At 31.4% G+C, this 13,764-nt stretch overlaps 1 protein-coding gene and 1 pseudogene across 3 annotated transcripts in view; one reads left to right on the top strand and one right to left on the bottom strand.

The window, feature by feature from the left end:
• The window catches only part of LOC145296648 (potassium voltage-gated channel protein Shaker-like), a 390,939-nt gene that overhangs the window by 292,620 nt on the left and 84,555 nt on the right, over nucleotides 1–13,764 (bottom strand). The gene's annotated exons all lie outside the window — the stretch shown is intronic.
• LOC145297119 (5S ribosomal RNA) lies at nucleotides 12,508–12,624 on the top strand (annotated as a pseudogene).

Genomic DNA, 13,764 nt, shown 5'->3' with positions numbered 1-13,764 from the left:
ACAATTCTGAAGGACGCATAACATAATAGTATTGATAGAAAAAGGCCGAGACTAGCAACATCACGGATGTGTATGAGAGAGGCTGCAGGGGAGAAGATCTGAAGGCCAATCAAATCGAAGATACGTTTTTTGCACTTTATCAGCCTCAATGGGACAAAGATTCACAATCTCAAATATGAGAAGTACTTCATACAGGTTTACATGATTGTAAATTTGTAGATATATGGAATAGCCTCATGTGTGAGAAAGTCTTTGGAGCGACATAAAGACGTGACGACAAGCCCCCCCCCCAAAAAAAAATAGCAATAGATATAATACATGAGCTCCAAAGAAAGATTTGATGAGAAAGAAAATCAGACTCTATTTTTCTTCCAGAGCAAAGCCATCCATGATAATCTCAGCAAGAATAGGGCACGTCTACGATTAAAAAAATGCACAACATTTTATATATATATATTTATATATATATGACGGAAGGAGAGAGAAAGAGAGGGGGTAGAGAGATCCGGTTAAACACGACTGATTCTACGGGTATCCGCCGGACAACCTTTTTTGTTTCGTCTAGCAGGTTGTATATTATCCCACCAAGCGATAGTTTTTTGACCATTTGTTCAAGCGCTTTCGATCGGTGATCTCGATCGTGGTCAGGAGTAGTTGTTGTAATAGTAGTTGTCGGGGCCTAGTTAAGTTTATTTATAGTAAATTCCCTAATTGGTTCCATTTATTGTTATTTGATTGCATTTAACCCGACATATCTAGATAATGAATTGTTGCCGAATTATACATACCACTTCACACAGACACAAGCGCGCGCGTGAACACACACACACACACACACACACACACACACACACACACACACACACACACACACACACACTAAACAAAAATTCCATGAGCAAATTTTCTTTCCTAGAGCTACCCGTCCACAGAACACAATAGTACGGTGCTGCCTTCAAGCTGACTATAGCATGGTCATTTTCAAATCCAACGTAAGCAAGTTTTTGTTGAATCGCCTTCGTAAATAATTAATTTCTACCCAATTTCCACCATTACTGTTTATCACGGTGTTCACTCATCAACTCTTACCCTCGAATGGCCTCAGGGTCTTGATAAGTTATGACTTCCCTGTAAAAAAACTCCTAGTAGTTGAAACTTCCTTGTAATAAAGTACCTAGTAGTTGAGTGCTGTTAATTTATTAATAGGTCAAAATAGAAGTACACATATTAAATCTCTTCTGACATTTTGTGGAAAGGTTAACAACTGTTAGTGAAAAGCAGCCGATCGATATTGACCATGAACACATTCGGAGGACTAAATGTATTACACGTTTGCTCAAGGATAGTCAATTAGTCGATTAACCTTGGATTAAAAGCATTGTTAGACACGCTAAATCACAAAATCATTTTCGATATTTTCGATCTGGCTGAGACCTTTTTAATGTTTGAATCAAAAGCATTGCTTTAATTAAACGGTTATGAATACAAGCCGAAACGTGAGGAATGTATTGGAGTACTAACATAAACCAATCGTCTGAACTACATTAGAAATTATAGTTTTATATATAAAATGAATTTTTACATGTCTACTTTTTAGTGGACTGTCAAAAACAGTTATTTACTTAAAAAAATATACAATGGCTTTGTTGCTGTCAGGCTGATACAGTTCTTTTATGCAAACAGAGGGTGCTCAGGCATTTTTGTAGCGCTGTTTTCTCCAACCCTCACTGTACACTGTGTTGAACCTCACCTATAGAGAAGACAAATAATATGTTTTTTGTAATGCTTTGTCATGTTGATTTTTTTTAATTATAAAACATTTAGTCCCTTATGATAGGAGTAAAATGTAGTATCAGTTCTAATTCTACACTTCATTTTTGTTGTCCTCAGTTTATAAAGGAGAAATCCTTCCAGACCGGGGCAATTTAATTTTTGCTTCGATCCAGAATTGAATTTCCCTTTGTTTAAAAAACCGACGTTGTGTTACATAATAAGGGCTGTCCCCTTTTCATGTAAGTATAAAAATAGAGAGATTACTTAAAATGAAAATAAAATGAGAGAAAGCAGAAATCGAACCTTGGATATAAGTTTTAAAGAACAATAGGTTTAAATGGAATGTCCAGTAAATTGGTTATTCTGATGAAATAAATAATAAATAAACTATTCAATTGTTAGAAAGAATGTGGATAATAAAATATGGGTTAAATAAATTAGATATGTAGGTTGAATTCCTTTGTGAAAACAACAAAGAAAAAATAGATTATTGGAAAATCAGAATGTTTGGAAACGTGCAAGTCGCGCATGTTGATGACACTTGAATTGTGGTCACGTGGCCGGACATGCATGGATTTCTCAATATATGAAGTGAGAGTTAGTTATTGAGAAACTCAGAGGGAGTTTGAGAACGACAGACGATAGTCTGGAGTTTGGAATTCGAACGTCTAGGAAGCGAGACGGTCACTTTGAAACCTAATATGTGAAGCTTTGAATTCTTGGACGCAAAGCCCCAACCGGCCAGGGAATAATAAATGTTCAATGTGTTTTTATAACTGCCGTCTCCTGTGTCCATCATTACATGAAAAAGGTATTGTCTATTTATGTGTACAAACTATTTGAAATTCATCATCTAAAAATATGTGTTCGAAAGTAAATGTGTCTATTTATGTTATACAAACACTCCCGTTCATACGAACTGTCAAAGCATAAATGCCAACCTGTCAATCCATCGGCATAAATGCAAACCTCTCACCTATCGGTCTGTATATCTAGATAGCGAATCACCTCTCCAAGTTTATTTATATGCAATCTCACTCAATTATAAACTCTCTCTCTCTCTATTTATATATATTTAACTAATGTGTTAATGTCTCTATATCTCCCATCTCTTCTCACAACATGATCACACACATGAACCTCAAAGATCTCTTACTTCCAGGAACAGTCTTAAGACGCTTATCTTTACAAACAAGAACACTAAATAAGAACTCACGTAACATACGCGCACAAGTGGTACCTTCGTCTAATAATAATAATAACTATATAACAGTTGTATCTAACTCTGGCCTCGTGGAGGAACAAGTAAATACGAACACTTTAGACTTACGTGAGAATCGAACTGAGGTATTGACATCGTAAAAACTACCTTTTTTACTCACGGTCACCTCTAATAAAGCAATGTCGCCACTTGTACGTAAGGAGCTACTATTTGGAAGCATGCCTAGGATAAGATTAACAAGGTGTTGGTGTACGTTACATTTAAACTTCAGCATATCAGTACAACTAAGAAAGCAGATAGCAGGAAGAGAATTCCAAAGTCTAGCTGTTCGAAGGAATAAACTATTAGACTAGAAAGCTTTCTGGAAATTTAGGGACCTCAACAGTGAAGGGGTGAGATTTGTTGCTACGCTGGTTTGTTGGGGATATGTACGTTGAAGGGTCACAAGGGAGACGAATTCATCAGAGCACATTTCATTAAAATATTTGTAAAACGGGTGCAGAGATGCAACATTGGAGCAATGGGACAGAGGTTGAAGCTTAGTGGACAAAGTGAGACCTAATAGATTGAAAATCCTTTTTTAGACTTTATCCAAAAAGGAAGAGACTAGTGGTAGATGCATGAGTCCAGATCTGACAACAATACTCCATGCATAGGCGAATGGTGGGCTTGTAGGTGTACAGGATACTCTTTTCTAGCAGAGAACACATGACTACTAGTTTAGTCATGTGTACTCTGCCTATTCTTTTCAACCAATCATATTTCTGTTTTACGCACAAAGAAACACAATTTTAAGAAATTGATATAGTTTGCTTGAAGCATTGTCTAGTGTGTAAAGAAAGGACATATATAGAAGGCAAAACAATGCAAATGTTTAACAAATCAATAAATTAAGACATGTAACGAAGGAATGAGTTATGCAAGTTCCACCTTTTATTATTAAACCAAAAGGGGCGCTCGACCTTGCCAATCGTAAAATGCATGCAGAATTCGTATTTATTATTACAGAGTCAATTCTGTATTGAATATTATATATATATATATATATATATATATATATTACCGATTTAAGTTAAAAAAAATTACTTGAGTGACGTGAGCTAGAATTGAAACGAAAACATTTAGCGCTTTAGACACGTCCCCTACAGTTTCGACTAACCCAACAGATAGATATAAAATATTTAAAATTAAACCAATTCTATCTACGATTGACTTTGCTCATGTGTAAAACTAATAGAAATTTGTCGGCAACTTGGAATTAACATTTTGTATTCCAACTTGCCGACATATTTTTATGCGCGTTGTTCATCCATCCAAACAATGATTTTACTGAATTATTGTTTTTTAATCCGATTAATAGATTCCTTCTAAATACAATGTAAATTCTTACGCCATGTTCGACAATTTTAAACTGTTCAGAAATTCGAACAAATGGGGAAAAATTGAAGGCATCCAGAAATATTTCAAGGAGTACGAGAGGGAAAAAGTTCATTCACTGGTGGGTTATTTTCAAATAAAATATTCGGAAAGCAATTGTTGTTTTATTTTTTATTCCGGTAAACTTTTCTCTCAACAAGGGTTAGGGTTAGACAGAAGGTATGCTTTTAATGTAATGTCTCCCTCCCACACTCCACTGGTCAGTGATTAAGAACAGACGATCGCAGAAGAATAAACCTCTTCTTGTCTTCAACTGTTGTCTCTGTTTGATTATTATGTAGTATGAAAGACTAAACCATTAAATTATTACAAAACAGGAATATGCGTACATATACGAGCAGAAATAAATAATCTAACTCTAGAAAAAGATTTGAAACTTTTCTGAAAAGTCAATAAGATAAAACTTGCCACAGTATAAAAAGACTTCGATAACCGAACGCCAAAAAGTCTAGCATTGTAACAGATACTAAACTTTGTTCCTAGCCAGAAGACTAATCTATTGGGTCAAATTATAATAATTATTTTTCCTGATTCTTTATTTCTTTATTGGACGAGTTTATTTTTAATTGATAGTAGCATAAAAAAGGGTTTAGTCAGGATCAGTTTCGTGTACTCAGATGTCAACTTGACTTTCAGTGTGCTAGAAACAGATACGGCAGCATATAGCTTAAAGAGGGTGAAAAAAAGGAAAAGGATGAAATAAAAATGATAAAGGTGACAGACAGAAAGCGGAGAGTGAAAAAATAAAATAAAAAAAATTAATGGAACAAAAAAAGAAAGAAAAGGGGAAAATAACAAAGCAAAGACATAAAGAAAAAAATGAAAATAAAATAGAAAAAAGAAAGTGAAAAAGAAAATGAAATATAAGAGAGAAAAAAGACAAGGGAAAGAAAAAAAGAAAAAAAGAAGAATCACACAAAAAATGCAATAGAAAAAAAAATAAAAGAAAGAAAACAATGAAAAAAAAAATCAATTAATGAGTTTACTAGCGGGACCTGTGGAAATTCCACAGCGGACTCTTTCATATGTAATATACTGATGCTGGCATTCTGTAGATGTTCAGCATAAATTGATTCGCCCTGATATTATTGTAGCTCTTATGTTAAAACTGCAAAAGTATTTATCTAAGCTAGCACGGACGCCCGGCGTAGCCCGGTCGAAAATTACGCTTAAATATATTTCATTTTATGCAGATTTCGTATATATATCTATAGAGTCAATTTTCTATCGATTCTTATATACTATAAAGTTGTGATTTCAAATATAAAAATATATCCAATAACTATATATATATATATATATATATATATATATATATATATATATATATATATATGAAATAAAAATTACATTTACCAAAATGATCCAAGATGGTAAAATTAAAGTATATTATAAATATTAAAGAATTAATATTTATAAAGTTATCTCAGCCAGATGTAAAAGCTCAATAAAACCAAATAGGATATAGACATTATAATACGAGCAAACAGTTAATAAAATATGTTAAAAAACACTTTGAAATGATTTAAAAACATATTTAATCTGAAAAGGAAACATTAGATAAGTGGATAGTCCTTAATCCGCGGAGTTTCGAAGAAATACTTTCCTTCTCATCAGAGGGTAGGAATTAGTAAAATGCGGGATCGGATTTTGCATGCAGAAGTATTTGATGAAACAACAAGTAAGTCAAATATCTTACTTGATAACAAAAAAGTGAAGCAGAGGGAATATGGTGAAGAAAAAGGTGATTACACGTGAATGGATATATATATAAGTTGAGTTCCTTCAGCTATAATCGAAATGGAAACCAAAACTTATTAAAAATTCTTGGTAAAATTATTTATTACGAGAAATGGAAGGTCATAACAATTAAACGACAGTCACTCGGAAGAAAAAAGATGTAAGAGTGACACACAAAATAACACACACGCTATCGTATTAATATATAGATCAGCTATAGATAAATGCTAACATTGATAATAGTAAACAATCAAGAGAGATGTAAACCTACATAGAGAGGAGAGATAGTAGATATAGAAAGAGATAGTAATAAATAGAAAGAGAGAAAGAAAACGAAATTACGAGAGAACAGAGAAGAGAGAGAGAGAGTGAGAGCGAGAGAGAAGAGAAATAGGGAGATAGTAAAGGTTAGTTGAAAAAAAGAAAAAGAAAAATACCGAAAAAGGAAAAAAAAAAAAAGACAAGAGAAATAAGAGAAAGAAAGAAAATATATGTAGAGGAATGAAAGAGAGGTTGAACAAAAAGAGAAGGGAGAAGAAGTCTGAAATCGGAAGAGACAACGTTTGACAAAAGAAGATGAACACGTGAAGTTGAAATTTGCTTCTCATCCCCATCCTCATCCGTTAATCCTTACGAACGGTCATGTTCGATTGATGGATGGAAGCAACGGCTTCGATAGATTTCAAAAGATGATGCATCCGCATAGAAAAAAAAATTAAAAAGCATTTTTCAATGAGCCAATTCTTTTTAGAGTAAACCAGCGTTATGTTTAGAATCGAATAACACTTGTACTGCCTCAATATTTCAATATATATATATATATATATATATATATATATATATATATATATATATATATATATACTGTGTGTGCAAAATCAAGACTTCATGACAAGGTGTTGATGGCAACAAAAAGTGTATTTCATTTTACGTTACAATTGTTTCAATGTCTAGTTCGACAATTTCAAGCATTATATCGTTTGAAAATTTTCAAAAACCAGCATTTCTTCAGACTTTATATATATATATATATATATATATATATATATATATATATATATATATATATATATATATATATAATTATTATAGTAAATAATTCCTTGATCTCCTAGAAGGAGACGCTAATACCAAATATTCCATTATCGTCGTTGTTCATTTTTTTTTTTTTAGCTATAATGAAATATTCGGTATTAGCCTAGATCAACGAATTATTTTTTTCCTAAGATGAGCTAAAGATCAACTACAAAATAATATTAAAAACGATAAAAATAGCTGGTAATATCAGCAGGGACCCGTAGCGTAACGGTATACGCACTCGCCTGTTAACCTATAGTCCGAAGTTCGATCCTTGTTACAGACAAGCTATGCTGATGAGCTGTAGAGCAGCGAAACTTATGTACGTAGAGTACTGTTTAAAAAAAATAACATAAAAAATTATCAACACACACACACACACATATATATATATATATATATATATATATATATATATATATATATATATATATTAGTCCTCGCGCGAAAGAACAGGCCAAAAATGTTTTAAATTATAATAATAGAATAACAATAACAAAGACTTTCGCTGGCGAGGACTACTATTGACCGTAACCAGTTATACGGTCCTTCTGAAATTTTCATCTCTATTTTTCTCGTTATGTATGAATATCTGTTAATGAAACCTATATGAAATATGTTCCTTATTAAAATTTAAACACTTTCTATTCTGAAAGAAGTTTAAAAAATTTAATCGAAAAAAAGTTATTTTAAACTTTTTGTTTAAAAAAACTCAGATTTTCTCATTATTCAGACCTGTATTACAAAGAGGGAGTTGCAAAAAATGAGCTGTGGTGTGAGGAGAAATACAAACTGAAACAGAGAGAATATTCAGACCTGTAATAATACAAAGAGGGGGTTGCAAAAATGAGTTGTGGTGTGAGGAGAAATACAAACTGAAATAGAGAGAAGGAAAGTTTAAAATATTATCTTAAAAAGATAAGATACAAGTTAGAAAAGCATTTCATCCAAGGCATGAAAATTGTTAAACAAAATGTTTTACTATAGGCTTTAAAAATAAAGGTACAATATACAATTTGAAATTTATTTATCTTCAACGTTCACTTTTATAAATTTTACAAAGTAAGGTATAAAAATGTAATTTAAATTGAATAAAAAAATTACCTTGGATTTATTTTATATAACATACATTTTGTTGCAATTTAAAAACATTATCTTTTATCTAGCAATTAACGATATAGATATAAAATCAATGATTTTTTTTAAAGTGCAACAGAATGTACATTACATAAAATAAATCCAAGGTAATTTTTTGATTCAATTTAAATTAAATTTTTATACCTTACTTTGTAAAATTTATAAAAGTGCACTTTGAAGATAAATAAATTTCAAATTGAATCTTGTACCTTTAATTTAAAGCCTATAATGCTTTTCTAACTTGTATATATATATATATCTATATCTATATATATATATATATATATATATATATATATATATATATATATTGTCCTCTTGTAATAAAAAAGGATAGGGTGAAGGGAAACTCTTGATAAAAGAAAATGGAAATCTTAAAGTTCGTCAAATAGTCACCCTCCCGAAAAAACTCATTTTACTCACCACCCACGGCAGACATTACTTTCTAGAGCCATATTTGATATATCAGAACTCAGCCTCTGAAAGTTTCCTATTTAGGTTAGAAATTAAAAGCAGAATATATTTACGAACTCTTGAAGATACTATTTGCAAAATATTAATAATAAAAACGGGTTAATAAAATTCAATTTCTTATCTTAACTGAATTTACAAAAGTAAAGGTGTCTGCCTAACAAACTTAATTTTTCAACATATTTCATCCCGTAAATAACTGTTCATTTTAAAAAGTTTGAATTTGAAATAGTTTTATAAATTTTATAAATTAGGTTGGGAGTTCGGAATATTTTTCATTATTTTTCTATTTTTCAAAACTCGCTTATGGACATTTTGTATAATTCTCCATTTTGTATAATTCTTCTGATGAGAAGTGTTTAGCTTCGAAATCCCATGATCTAAAGAGGTTTATTTTTTCTCATATGTCTCTTTCACGTTTTCTTATTGTTCAAATGTCATAATAAATATAGAATAAAGTTTGTTTTAAATAATGTTCAATCAGTATTACTTATTCTACCGTAAAATCTTCATTAGCTTCGCTTTGTGTCGATCCGTTGCATCTTTACATTTTATTGTCTCCTATAAATTGAAATGTCATTTATATAAAACTAATTGCCATGCCTATAGCATTATAGTTTACAATTTGATAGTACACAATAAATAGTTGATATGACGTAAACCAAACCAAACCATGCATTTATCATTTTAGTTGTTATATATATATATATATATATATATATATATATATATATATGTGTGTGTGTGTGTGTGTGTGTGTGTGTGTGTGTGTTATGTAGTAATAAGTGGAGATCTACAGTTATAAGTAGTAAGATTGTATGTCTAAAAAAAGTAGATTTAAGGCTCCCAAAATTATATATATATATATATATATATATATATATATATATATATATATATATATATATATATATTGAGTATATTTAGGCAGCATATTCTCCTTTAAGCATATATTGTTAAACAGCACAGCATTTTCTTGTTTGACAATTTTCCGTTTTATTTTTTCCAGTTTTCGAATAATCCTTCTTGTGTTATATGTAAAATGGTGTAAAAGTGTTCCGTAGTCAGCATTCTCAATTTAGAAACATCATGGTAGAAAATACCAAAATTTTACAAACAGACTCTAACGTTAGGAGACTGAAGGTTTTGGAGGCATTGTATATAAAAGTGAGACAAAATAAACAATATAAATTATGAATCCAGCAAAAATATTTTAAAATGCCTCTGTTAATGTATATATAAAAAAAAACAAAAAAACTGTCCAATAAATTTGTATATAAATAGCCCACATAAGCCAAAAACGATCTTATAGTACAATGTAATTTTAAAACACGACCTTATCATTCGACGTAATTTTAAAACGACTTTTTATATAACCAGCCTGAAGATGGCGGAAACGCCGAAAGCGCTCGCAGACTACGGAACACTTTTACACCATTTTACATATAACACAAGAAGGATTATTCGAAAACTGGAAAAAATAAAACGGAAAATTGTCAAACAAGAAAATGCTGTGCTGTTTAACAATATATATATATATATATATATATATATATATATATATATATATATATATATATATATATTAATATACTACGCCTACATTGACATATCGATAAACCAATATGCAAGAAAAGAGATATAAATACATGAACAACTCAAATCGAATATCAATACATTTTTAGCGAACCTGAAAAACTTGCCCCTCTCAATTTTTATTTTCTTCTTTTTTCAATTTTTTTCAGCTGATTATTATCGAATGGACACTAGTCTACCAGATTATAAAAATAAATCATGAAACATATAAATATTTAAAAAATTTTTAGGGGTGCTAAGTTTTCAATTCAACGTTATGGTAAATCGATCACCCATTTAAGAACCACTTGATATGTTTTTAGGTGAAATTTCGCGAATTAATCTTTTTTAAGCAGTTTAGCATTTTCTTGAATTATACTTTTTAAAATAATCTACATAAAAAGCTAATCTATTTAAAAAAATCGCTAAATTCGCAAAATTTGGCCTAAAAACATCTAGTGGTTCTAAAATGGGGGATCGATTTACTAGAACATTGCAATAAAAACTGAACACCCCTACAAATATTTAAATATTGATTTTATTTTTCATCATCTGTTAGATTTGTATCCATTCGATAATAATCCTCTAAAAAAAAAAAATAAAATAAAATAAAACGAAAATACAAAAATAGAGGTGAGGGATAACTTCTTCAGGTCCGCCCATTATTTAAATAAACTAAAATTAACTAAATATCACAGTTTAATTAGTTGGAAAATCTAATTTCCATATACGATGAACTCATATTCAATTCTGCCGATCGCTTATCCATAGTATACAACGTAGAATTGCAAATAAAAATGTTAATCCAAGAAATAGTTTTTAATCCTTGCAATTTTCCAAAAACGGAAAAACAATATCCGGATCAGTTGAAAATCAAGGTCAACCGATATAGGATCATCTCCACGGAGGATACAGCGGGAGTAAAGACATGAATGAATAAAAAAAAATAGGGCAAGGCCAACATCTACATTGAAATCAAGGAACATTCGATTCACAGTGCACAGGGACTGACAGCATCTCTGACTTCGAGGTAAATCGCCCCTTTTCGATCATCAACGCCTGGATACTTGTTTAAAGATGCTCCATGCTTTGATACGCTATTAATACCGGCTTTTACTACAGACCAACAATGGCATGATGCTTACATTTAATCTGTAGTACTTATGTGAAATAAGGATCGTGCTATCGTCGGAATTTTCCGGACAGTTTACATAAACACCGAAAGGTGCCAAAACGCTGAACCAATGAAATCACAGCAACCATGTAAGAAAATGGTTATCGTCGAAAAAAAAAACAAAAAAAAAAAACTAAATATTTATTTGGATTTGAAACAAAGAAAAAAATCATATAAAAATATTTTCTAATAATTTTTTTATTTTCTATCAGTTGTTCGTTATTTAAAAAAATAAATATTTATTTATGAAACTTACCTTGAATAAGTGTCTTTTATTTGAATCATAATTTACTTGAAGGTTCATAAAAATTGTCTAATAATTATTCATTGTATTTTCGTCGTAAGAACAACAGCAACAACAAAAAAGAATATTGTTTTTATTTTTTCCATTAATTTTTAATTGAATTATCCCCATAATAATCGAAATAACATTTTTATTGATGAAATTGGCCAGCGTTTGCGCAGAAAATGCTGACAATAGCACGATCCATATACATTTCTAGTAATTCTTTAGTTAGTAACTAATTTTACTAATCAGTAGTTCGTTACCGATCTCGACTGTGGTGATGTGTGATAAAGAAACCTGTTCCGAGAGAGTTGAGCAAGTGCATTGCATGAAAAGACATGATAATTCGATAAAATCATACACCTAGCCATACGAATTAGAATAATAAAACTGAATTGTTCGGAGAAAAGGTTACTACTCAATTAACTCCCCTGATCCATATTTCTAAAACTATTATGATTAAAATTAAGCAGGATGATTTGAATTTAAATTTCTTCTTAAGACGCCTTAAGCTTTAGCCTTAAAGTTTAAACATTTTTTAGAATTAAAAACATTTACTGAAGCTTGATCAAAACTGGAAAAAGACGGATTCAGTATTATGATATCGGAATGTAAGCATACGGCATAATCACGTTGACACACTGGTTCCCTCTGGATCACCGAAGTTAAGCAACGTTGAACCTGATCAGTACTAAATGGGTGACCATTTGGGACTTTCAGGTGCTGTATGTGCTCTCCGCTTATATCGTCATTGTTTCCAGTCATCCTGGTCTTCTCCTTGCCACTGGACTCAAACAGTGCCGATTCAGGAGAGGTGTGGTTAAGATTGCGCAACCCTTGCCTCACAATTACACGCGCTACTGCCCCTAAGGGGTATCCTTTGTCTTTCAAGACTGAACGAAAGCATGGGAATGTAAGGAGATATAAGATTCGTACACGAATCTTCAATATAATTATCAATAAAAAGAATTATTATTATCAATTATCATCAATACCGTAGTAACTAACCTTGTGTATTCCCCATTACCTTCTATCTTTAATTGTGATTACCAAAGTTATAACACAAATAATTATATCTAAGCATGAAGGTATTAGTGATTATATACATTTTAAGAATACAAGTTTTTAAGGCTACAAGTAGCAAATAAATAAAAAAATAGTAAATAAATAAAGACTGTGATAGTGCATGTGATTAAGGGTGGGTGTAGTAGACGGGGGTATTAGACGGGTTGCAAGTGGAAAGAAATGTTGTAAATCAACACCGATAAATTATGCTTTTTTTTCCTTTTCCCTTATCTTGTATTTTTTCTCCCTCTCCCCTTTTTCTTTTCTCCTGTTTCTTTTTCTCTTATTTTCTCCTTTTCTTCCTTACGTCTCTTTCTTTTTCTTCCCTATCTCTAAACAGATCTATGTGGAGTTTATAGTGGTGGAGCGGGGGTGGGAAGGGCGGAACGTTAGATGTATACCTTTTGACCGCGGCAAAGTCGGATCATCTTAAAAGAATTTTCTAACGGAATGACTCGGGTTAAATCTGAACCCTTTTAAACAGAGATATCCCCAAAATTTGTAAAAATTCCCACTACCCTGCTAAATGACCCTATACGCACTTGTATGCTTAAAATTGGAGGCGGACATCGCGCATGCATACATACACCGTTTCCTTCCAGTCTTTCATTATCTCCATCTCGACTTTTTAAACCCCCCATCTTTTCTACTTTATTCCTATATCCCAACATCGACCCTAATCTATACCCCTTACAACTAAATCTTTTTTTTTAAGCATTTACCGGAACCTCCTGATATTAACTCCTGGTAACGTAGATGACCTGATATTTTCATTGCAAACTTTGCTTTCGTATAAGCTATATCGAA

This window comes from Euprymna scolopes, chromosome 17 (genome assembly GCF_053919585.1).
Source record: "Euprymna scolopes isolate OS-2025 chromosome 17, ASM5391958v1, whole genome shotgun sequence".
In the NCBI taxonomy this organism is placed as follows: Eukaryota; Metazoa; Mollusca; class Cephalopoda; order Sepiida; family Sepiolidae; genus Euprymna; species Euprymna scolopes.
Note: the sequence above shows the minus strand (reverse complement) of the source record. Positions and strands in the feature narration are given on the sequence as shown.